Source organism: Lontra canadensis, unplaced genomic scaffold (assembly GCF_010015895.1).
Source record: "Lontra canadensis isolate GAN:19392208 unplaced genomic scaffold, GSC_riverotter_1.0 scaffold765, whole genome shotgun sequence".
Taxonomy (NCBI): Eukaryota; Metazoa; Chordata; class Mammalia; order Carnivora; family Mustelidae; genus Lontra; species Lontra canadensis.
The window spans coordinates 1-7,403 of record NW_022631749.1 but is presented as its reverse complement, the minus strand read 5'-3'; positions in this window follow the sequence as shown (position 1 = coordinate 7,403).

The window sequence follows — 7,403 nt, the reverse complement described above, 5'->3', positions numbered from 1 at the left end:
TCTGTGCTTGGTCAGGTCGGGGGGCTGCTGGGGGGGGTCTCTGTGCCTGGTCAGGTCGGGGGGCTGCTGGGGGGTCTCTGTGGCTGGTCAGGTCAGGGGCTGCTGGGGGGGGTCTCTGTGCCTGGTCAGGTCGGGGGCTTCTGGGTGGGGTCTCTGTGCCTGGTCAGTTCGGGGGCTTCTGGGGTCTCTCTGTACCTGGTCAGGTCGGGGGCTGCTGCGGGGGGTCTCTGTGGCTGGTCAGGTCGGGGGGCTGCTGGGGGTTCTCTGTGCCTGGTCAGGTCCGGGAGCTGCTGCGGGGGGGGGGGGGGGGGCGGCCCGGGGCGGGGCAGGGGGGGGGGGGGGTTTTGTCCCCCCTCCCCCCCTGAGGCTAGAAAAGCCTTCCTCAGGGTGGAGTTGGGCCAAGGGGAGGGGGGTTGATTTCTACAAGTGGCCCAGGGGGCAGCCGAGGGGGGGCTGTCAGGACCAATATTATTTGGGGCTGAAGTGTCAGTCCCTCAAGGCAGCGTCCGGGGGTTCGCAGGCCCACCTGGAGCTGTGGTGTCATTGACAAGCCCGTTCCCAGAGTGGGCTGGGGGAGGGTGGGGCAGAGGGGCCCTGGGCCCAGCCCCCCAGGAGCCTCCCTCCAGACAGTGGCCTCCTCCTGGCTCTGCTGGTCCCTGGGGACAGACCCGGGCCCCTGCTGGATTATGTAACCTGAGGGCGGTGGGTGGGTGGGATCCCGGCCTCCTTTGGCAGCACAGGCGGGCGCCTGCCCTGGTATTTATAGAGGACCAGCCCCTCCCCTCTGTGGGCTGCCTCTCCATGTCTTCTCTCTCCTAGTCCCCCTCCCCCTTCTTCTTCTGTTTTAGGAAGCAGCCAGAGCCAGGCCCCTCCTGAGCACTGCCTGCAGAGCCCCCTACTCGTGCCTCATGTCCAGGGGCATGGCTGAGGAAGAGCCCTGTCCTTCAGCCCCAAGGGCTGGGTGATCCTGGGTGGGGCAGGGGATCCGGATTGCCCAGCCTCCAGGGCTGAGCTGGGCCATGGGCCCCTGACCCCAGGATTCAGGCTGTGGTCCTGGGGTGTCCGGAAAGTCGGCCGGGGCTAGGCATGCCTATGAGTGGTGGGGGTGGGGGTGGGGGTCTCTGGGCAGGAGCCTCAGGTCAGTGTGCAGATGCTTGGGAGGGCTCTGTACAGCTTGGGGACAACTCTTCCTTGCCAGCTAGTCCAGCAGCCTGGAGGGAATATAGGCTCAGGCTGTACACCTGCAACCAGGGGGCCCAGAGCAGAGAAGGAGCCCCAGGCTCCGATGTGGCCGATGACTTCCTGGGCAGCTGACGTCTGAGCTGGAAGGAGAGTGGGGGAGTCGGGCAGTGACACCTTCTGGTTTCATTCTTAGTGAGCCTTGAAGCCTTGGGGGTCAGACTCAGGGGACCCTGCCCCCAGGGCCCACCAAGTTCTTTGGTGAGGGGATGGAGGGAGGTAGATGGGGCAGCCTGGAGGTATCAGTCTAGTTTTGGCTAGTGAGAGGGGGATGAGGTGCTGGATGGCGGCACCCATCTGGGAAGGGAGGGGACACAGCCAGGTTGGGGCTGGGCTAGGGGCTGGGGTGTGCCCACTCTCCGGTCCCGCGCGTGGTCTGCCTGGCGCCCTGAGCTGTTGGGGGGCTTGAGGGGAGGCACTCAGCTGTCAAATTTGCTCCCTGTCTTGGATCTGGGGCTGGTAGGCTGAAGAGGCATGGCCAGAGTTCTGAGATGCCAACATTTAAGAAGAAGGAGCTTTGGAGCGCTGGGGTGGCTCAAGCGGTTAAGCGTCTGACTCTTGGTTTCACCTCTGGTCTTGATGTCAGGGTCCGGAGTTTAAGCCTCTCGTCGGGCTCCACATTGGGCACGGAGCTTTAAACAAGAGAAGAGGGAGGAGGAGGAGGAACTTCACATGAAAATCCATGTTTCTGTCTGGTTTGGGAGAGTCCCAGCAGCGTCTGTTCCCTTGGGTTCCTGCGGGTCTGCCCCCACTCTTGGGGTGGGCTCACCCGAGCTGGTCTGTGGCCTCCTCTCCAGGCTCAACCCTCAGGCCTCTGGGAGCTGTGCTCCTGCCCACGGCGTCACCGTCCTGCCCACCTCCACGGACCTGGCTGGTGCACCTGCAGAGGCCACGGGAGGTCAGAGGCCATGGAGGTTAGGCTTATGGCCGGTGAGGGCGGGGACCTGCACACCTGGCTGGTGGTGGAGCCCAGGCCTGGACTCTCCCTCCCTCCCACTCCCATCTCACATGGTGAGCTCAGAGCTGCAAATTCACACGGAGGTGAGAAGGGTTGCTAATGGTTGCTAATGTCTTGTTCCTGGGCCTGGAGCCAGGGGCCACATAGTCTGATGGAGGGACATGTTCAACAGCTGTGCTCCCCAACCCTACCTGGCTCCTGGGCCCTTCTTGGGCTGTGTCCGTGGAGGGACCCCTGGGATGAGCAGGGATGGGCTCTTCAGGACCCTGTGGCTCCCACCCCTGCCTGGGCTAGCCCCCACCCTCATCTGCAGTCAGATGGACCTAGACCCCTGTGGTTCCCAGCCGGTCCCCTGGGCCTCCTGTCACTCACCCTGTAGCCCCTCACTGCTGACCCATTTCGCTCCTCCGTTCCCTAGTTCTGTGTCTCAGCTGCCTCCCTGGGGAGGCCACTCTAGGAGCTCCCAGCATGCAGGCCAATGGCACCCTCTCCCCAGAGAACAAGAGCCTGTGTCTGGTCCCCTGTCCTGGCTGCGGGGTGGGGGGCCCTTGTGGCCTCTTGTCTCCCACCCTCTCCTCCACCCTCTGGCCTCTCCGTCCTTCTCTTGCCCCAAGAGGCTCCCTGCCCAGGGCTCTGTGATAAAGCCATCTCTCCACACGCAGGTGTGTTCCCTCGAAGGGCTGTGTGCTCGTCAGCTCAGGCTGCCGTAATGAATCCCAGACACCTGCTGGAGACTGGAGGTCCGAGGTCGGGTGCCAACACGGCTGGTTCTGGCCAGCACTGTCTTCCCAGCTTGTGGCCAGCTGACCTCTCGCTGAGTCTTTGTGCACGCAGGGAGAGGTCTCTGGTGTCTCTTCCTATTCTTATAGGACAGTCCTACAGAACTAGGACCCACCTTATGACCTTATTTAACCTTTTTTACCTTCAAATACAGTCAGGAGGAATTAGGCCTTCAACACAGGAATTTGGTGGGAGGAGGACACAATGGAGCCTACAGCACACTGTGCTCAGACCCCAGGCTTGCCTGCACAAGCCTCTGTCTGTTCCCATCGCCACTGCGCCCCGTTCCGAATGTGCTCGCCCAGTGCTGTGGGGCTGAAACCCAGCTGGAAGAGCAGGAGCCCCCGTGACCCCCACGGGCACAGGGTGGCATTGTGACTGATGCCAGGCGCCTGTCTTCTGCGGCTGGTGTTTTTGGCCGAGCACTGTCCTGCCCGCTCTTCCTGCTGTGGGCCCTTTCTCCTCCCTCTGCCGTAACAAAGCCCCAGCCCAGCAGGACCCAGGAGCACTGAGCGCTGGGTCAAGGCAGGAGCTCCCCAACCTGGCTCCCGGGCAGGGGGTGGGGGTGGATTCTGCTGATGCGGCGGGAGGTAGAAGGTCCCCTGGGTGTGCCACAGCCTCCTGTCGGGGGCGGGCGGTGGGGGAGAACCACTGAGGAGACTCCACGTGCCCCCCCCCCCCCGCCCCCACAGGCCTCTGGTTCTGAGAAGGCAGTGATGGGGGAGGGTGACGGCCTCCGGATGGGCAGGAAGTCAGCGTTTCTTTCTTCCCGTCACCCGGTCAGTCCAGGGACCTACGTGTCCACCGAGCCACAGTCGGAGACCCAGAAGCCCTGCAGAGCTGGGAGCCTAGCTGGCCCTGCTGCCCTCCAGCCTGGCCCTCCGCTTCTGGTCTCTGTCCTTGAGTCTGGAGTCCCTCCTGCAGGGGCATTTCCTCCTTGGGGACCCGGGCAGTGGGAGGTAGGTGGTCACAGAGACCTCCAGACCTGTCCCCAGTGCCGGGAGGAAGAGGGAGGCTGGCTGGCTGGCTCCTGAGACATGACGCCCTAAACATTGTTTGGTGAGGTCCCCTGCATGCTGTTCCTACAGCCGTCCTGAGCCAGAGGCCACCATGAGCACCTCCATTTAAAGAATGGAGTGTTTTACCTTGAGCTCAGGGTGGATTCCCCACGTACAGAGACAGTGACTGAGGCCCAGAGCCACACCCGGCTCCCCACTGGCCTCCGTTCGCGCCCCCTCCAGCCTGTCAGCAGTCATTCATCTGTCCTTTGTGTCCATAGTTTTGTATTTTTAAGGACAGTATAAAAATGGACTCATGTCCTTTGGGATCGTCTGTCAGCTCCGAGGCTAACGTGGGGGGGATCTGCTGGGCACACTCTGTTGCCCAGCGCGGCTGCCCCGTGGCCCCAGCAGCTCGCCTGGCCCCCACCTGCTGTGGGACACGGGTTGTTTGCAGGTTTGGAGATAACACGAATGAGTTGCTGTGCACTTTGCTACTGGGTTTTGGTGCGACTGAGTTTCCTCTGGGACGAGCGCCCAAGAGCACAACTACCCAGCTGTTATCCAGAGGCTGTCTTCCCATTTCCACATTGCCAGAGGCACTGTGCGCGTGGTCGCTTCTCCGGGCCTTGCGGCGTGTGGGGTCACTCCTCTGGTTTTGGCCGTTCTGGTAGATGTGGGTGAGGTCTCCCTGGTTTCAGCTTGTGTTTTCCCCCCGGCTGTGCTATCGGATGGCTTTCCCGCGCTTCTGTACCCCCCGTGTGTCCGCACAGCCCGGCTCACGCTCGGCTGGCCGTGTGATGCCGGCCCGTTGCAAGTGTTTTCTCCTGGTCCGTAGCTTATGCTTTCATCCTTCTAGAAGGGACTTTTGCAGAGCAGAAGGGTCTGTGTGAACGACGTCCAGCTTCTCTGTGCCTGGACAGCACCTGTGGTCCGGAGTCCCGCTCTTCCACAGAGCTCAGTCCTGAAGGTTTTCTCTCCCACAAGTTTGACTGTTTGATGGATCACTTTTAAGTCCGTGACCCGTTCCGAGTTATTTTTTTTTAAGATTTTATTTATTTAGGGGTGCCTGGGTGGCTCAGTGGGTTAAAGCCTCTGCCTTCGGCTCAGGTCATGATCCCAGGGTCTTGGGATCGAGCCCCGGCATTGGGCTCTCTGCTCAGCAGGGACCCTGCTTCCTCCTCTCTCTCTCTCTCTGCCTGCCTCTCTGCCTACTTGTGATCTGTCAAATAAATAAATAAAATCTTTAAAAAAAAAGATTTTATTTATTTATTTTATAGAGAGAGAGAATGAGAGAGAGAGAGAGCATGAGAGGGGGGAAGTTCAGAGGGAGAAGCAGACCCCCTACTGAGCAGGGAGCCCGACATGGGACTCGATCCTGGGGCTCCAGGATCATGACCTGAGCTGGAGGCAGTTGCTCAACCAGCTAAGCCCTCAAGATGTCCCTCAAGATGATTTTTGTATCAGGTTTGAGGAGGAGGCTGAGGTAATTTTTTCTCTTCCTGCTTGCTCCGGAACAGTTTGTTGAAAAGCCTGGATCTCCTGCGATGACTTTTTTTTTCTACTTCTGTCAAGAATAATCTGGGCATATTTGAGTGGGAGTGTTTTGGGATTCTCTCTTCGGTCCCACTGGTGTGTCCCTCTCCCCACCGGGCCTGCACTGTCTTGATTACTGTGGCCACGTAAGTCTTCAAATCACACAGACTCATGCCCCCTGCTTTCTCCCCCCCCCCAAATTGTTTAAACTGTTCTAGTTTCTTTTCTTTCCTATGTATAAGTTTTGGAGTAATCTTGTTGGTATGTGCACAGACCCTGATGGGAGTTAATTTGAGAGCAGGGACATCTCTATTCCGTTGTCTTCCAGTCTGAAGGAGGGCTGTCTCAGCCTGCACGGATCTCGTTCGACTTCTGTCCTCAGCATTTTGTAGTTTTCAGGGTTCAGGGCCTGCACGTGTTTCCTCAGAGTTACAGCGAAGCCCTCCTGTCCGTTTGCTTGAGGATAAATGCTGTCGCATTGTGTTTTTATCTTTGGTGTCTCTGTGTCCATCGCTGGTATGAACAAAGATAGTCGATTTGTATATGTTTGTCTTTTATCCTGCCACTATGCTGAACTCACTAGTTCTGGGAGATATTTTCTTTCTTTTTGAGATTTTTTGGAATGTTCTGTGTGGACAAATATGTCATTTGTAAGCAGGGACAGTTTCGTTTCTTTTGTTCCAATCTCACGCCTTCTCTCTCCTCTTCTTGCCTGACGGCCCGACGGGCGGCGGCTCGCGGCTGAGCTGCGGTGAGAGCAAGCGTCTGTGTCCGGCTCTCGTCTCGGGAGGAGACGCCCGGCCTCCGCCATCAGCTTGCTCTGGGTTCTGTAGGTGCCGGTTTTTTAAGGTGAGGCACTATCTTCTGAGAAATTGTGTCGTGAATCAGGGTCCCTTTCGTTGAACGTTCTTCCCGCTTCGGCGTGAACGGGCTTCCCTGGCTTTGTGACGCGGTGGATCGCAGTGACGAGTTTGAGTTTTGAGCCGCTCTCCTCCGCGGAATGAGCGCGGCCGTGGTGTCGGCTTCGTTTTCACGTCCTGCCGACCCCTCCGCGCTGGGGGGCTGTGAGGGGTCCGCGCCGCTGTGCTCGCGAGGGTCACTGGGCTGCAGTTGCTCCGGGTGTGGTTCCGTCTCGCTCCGGTCCGCGCGGTCTGTGGATCTGGGCCGTCCTGCCCTGACGCGAGTGGAGCTGCTCCCCTCGCCACCCAGTGTTCTGGAAACCGTTGTGTAGGAATGCTGTGAGTTCCTTCAACACTTGGTAGAATTCTGCGGTGAATCCAACTGGGCCTGGAGATTTCTTTTTTGGGGCTTGTGGGAGTCGTTGGATCATGGATTCAGCTCCCTTCACGGGTCTCGGAAGCGTGTGGCTCACATGGGACGCCCTGTGGCACTTTGTGCCTTTCGGGGCGGTGGTCCATGTGGTCTACGCAGTCTGATTCCGTGTGTGGAGCCGCTGCGTCCCCTGGGATAGCCTCCCTCAGGCCTCCTCGTGTCTTCTCTGTCTCTCCTAGTCGGGCTCGCTAGATGTCGTCCATTTTATGATGCTTTCGGAGAACCAGCTCTTAGTTTCATTGTGGTTTTTTTCCTTTCTCTCTCTTTTTTCAGTTTCATCTATTTCTCTCATTATTGTCTGTTTGCTGTGGGCTTACTTTCCTTTCCTTTGCCTCAGTTTTTGTGGTGAGAACTTGAGACCCTAACGCTCTAACCGCGTGCCGTCGTGGGGTCAGTCTGCCCCGGCCCTGCTTCGGCGGTGTGCAGACCTGTTGCGGGTTTCCGCCTCGCTCGCCCGGGCTCCTAGAACATTCCGTGCAGTGTTGACTGCGGTGCGCGGGTCGGCGTGTGCCCGGGCGGGCCGGGCTCTGTCTCAGCACGTCCCGGGCCCTCGGGACCGC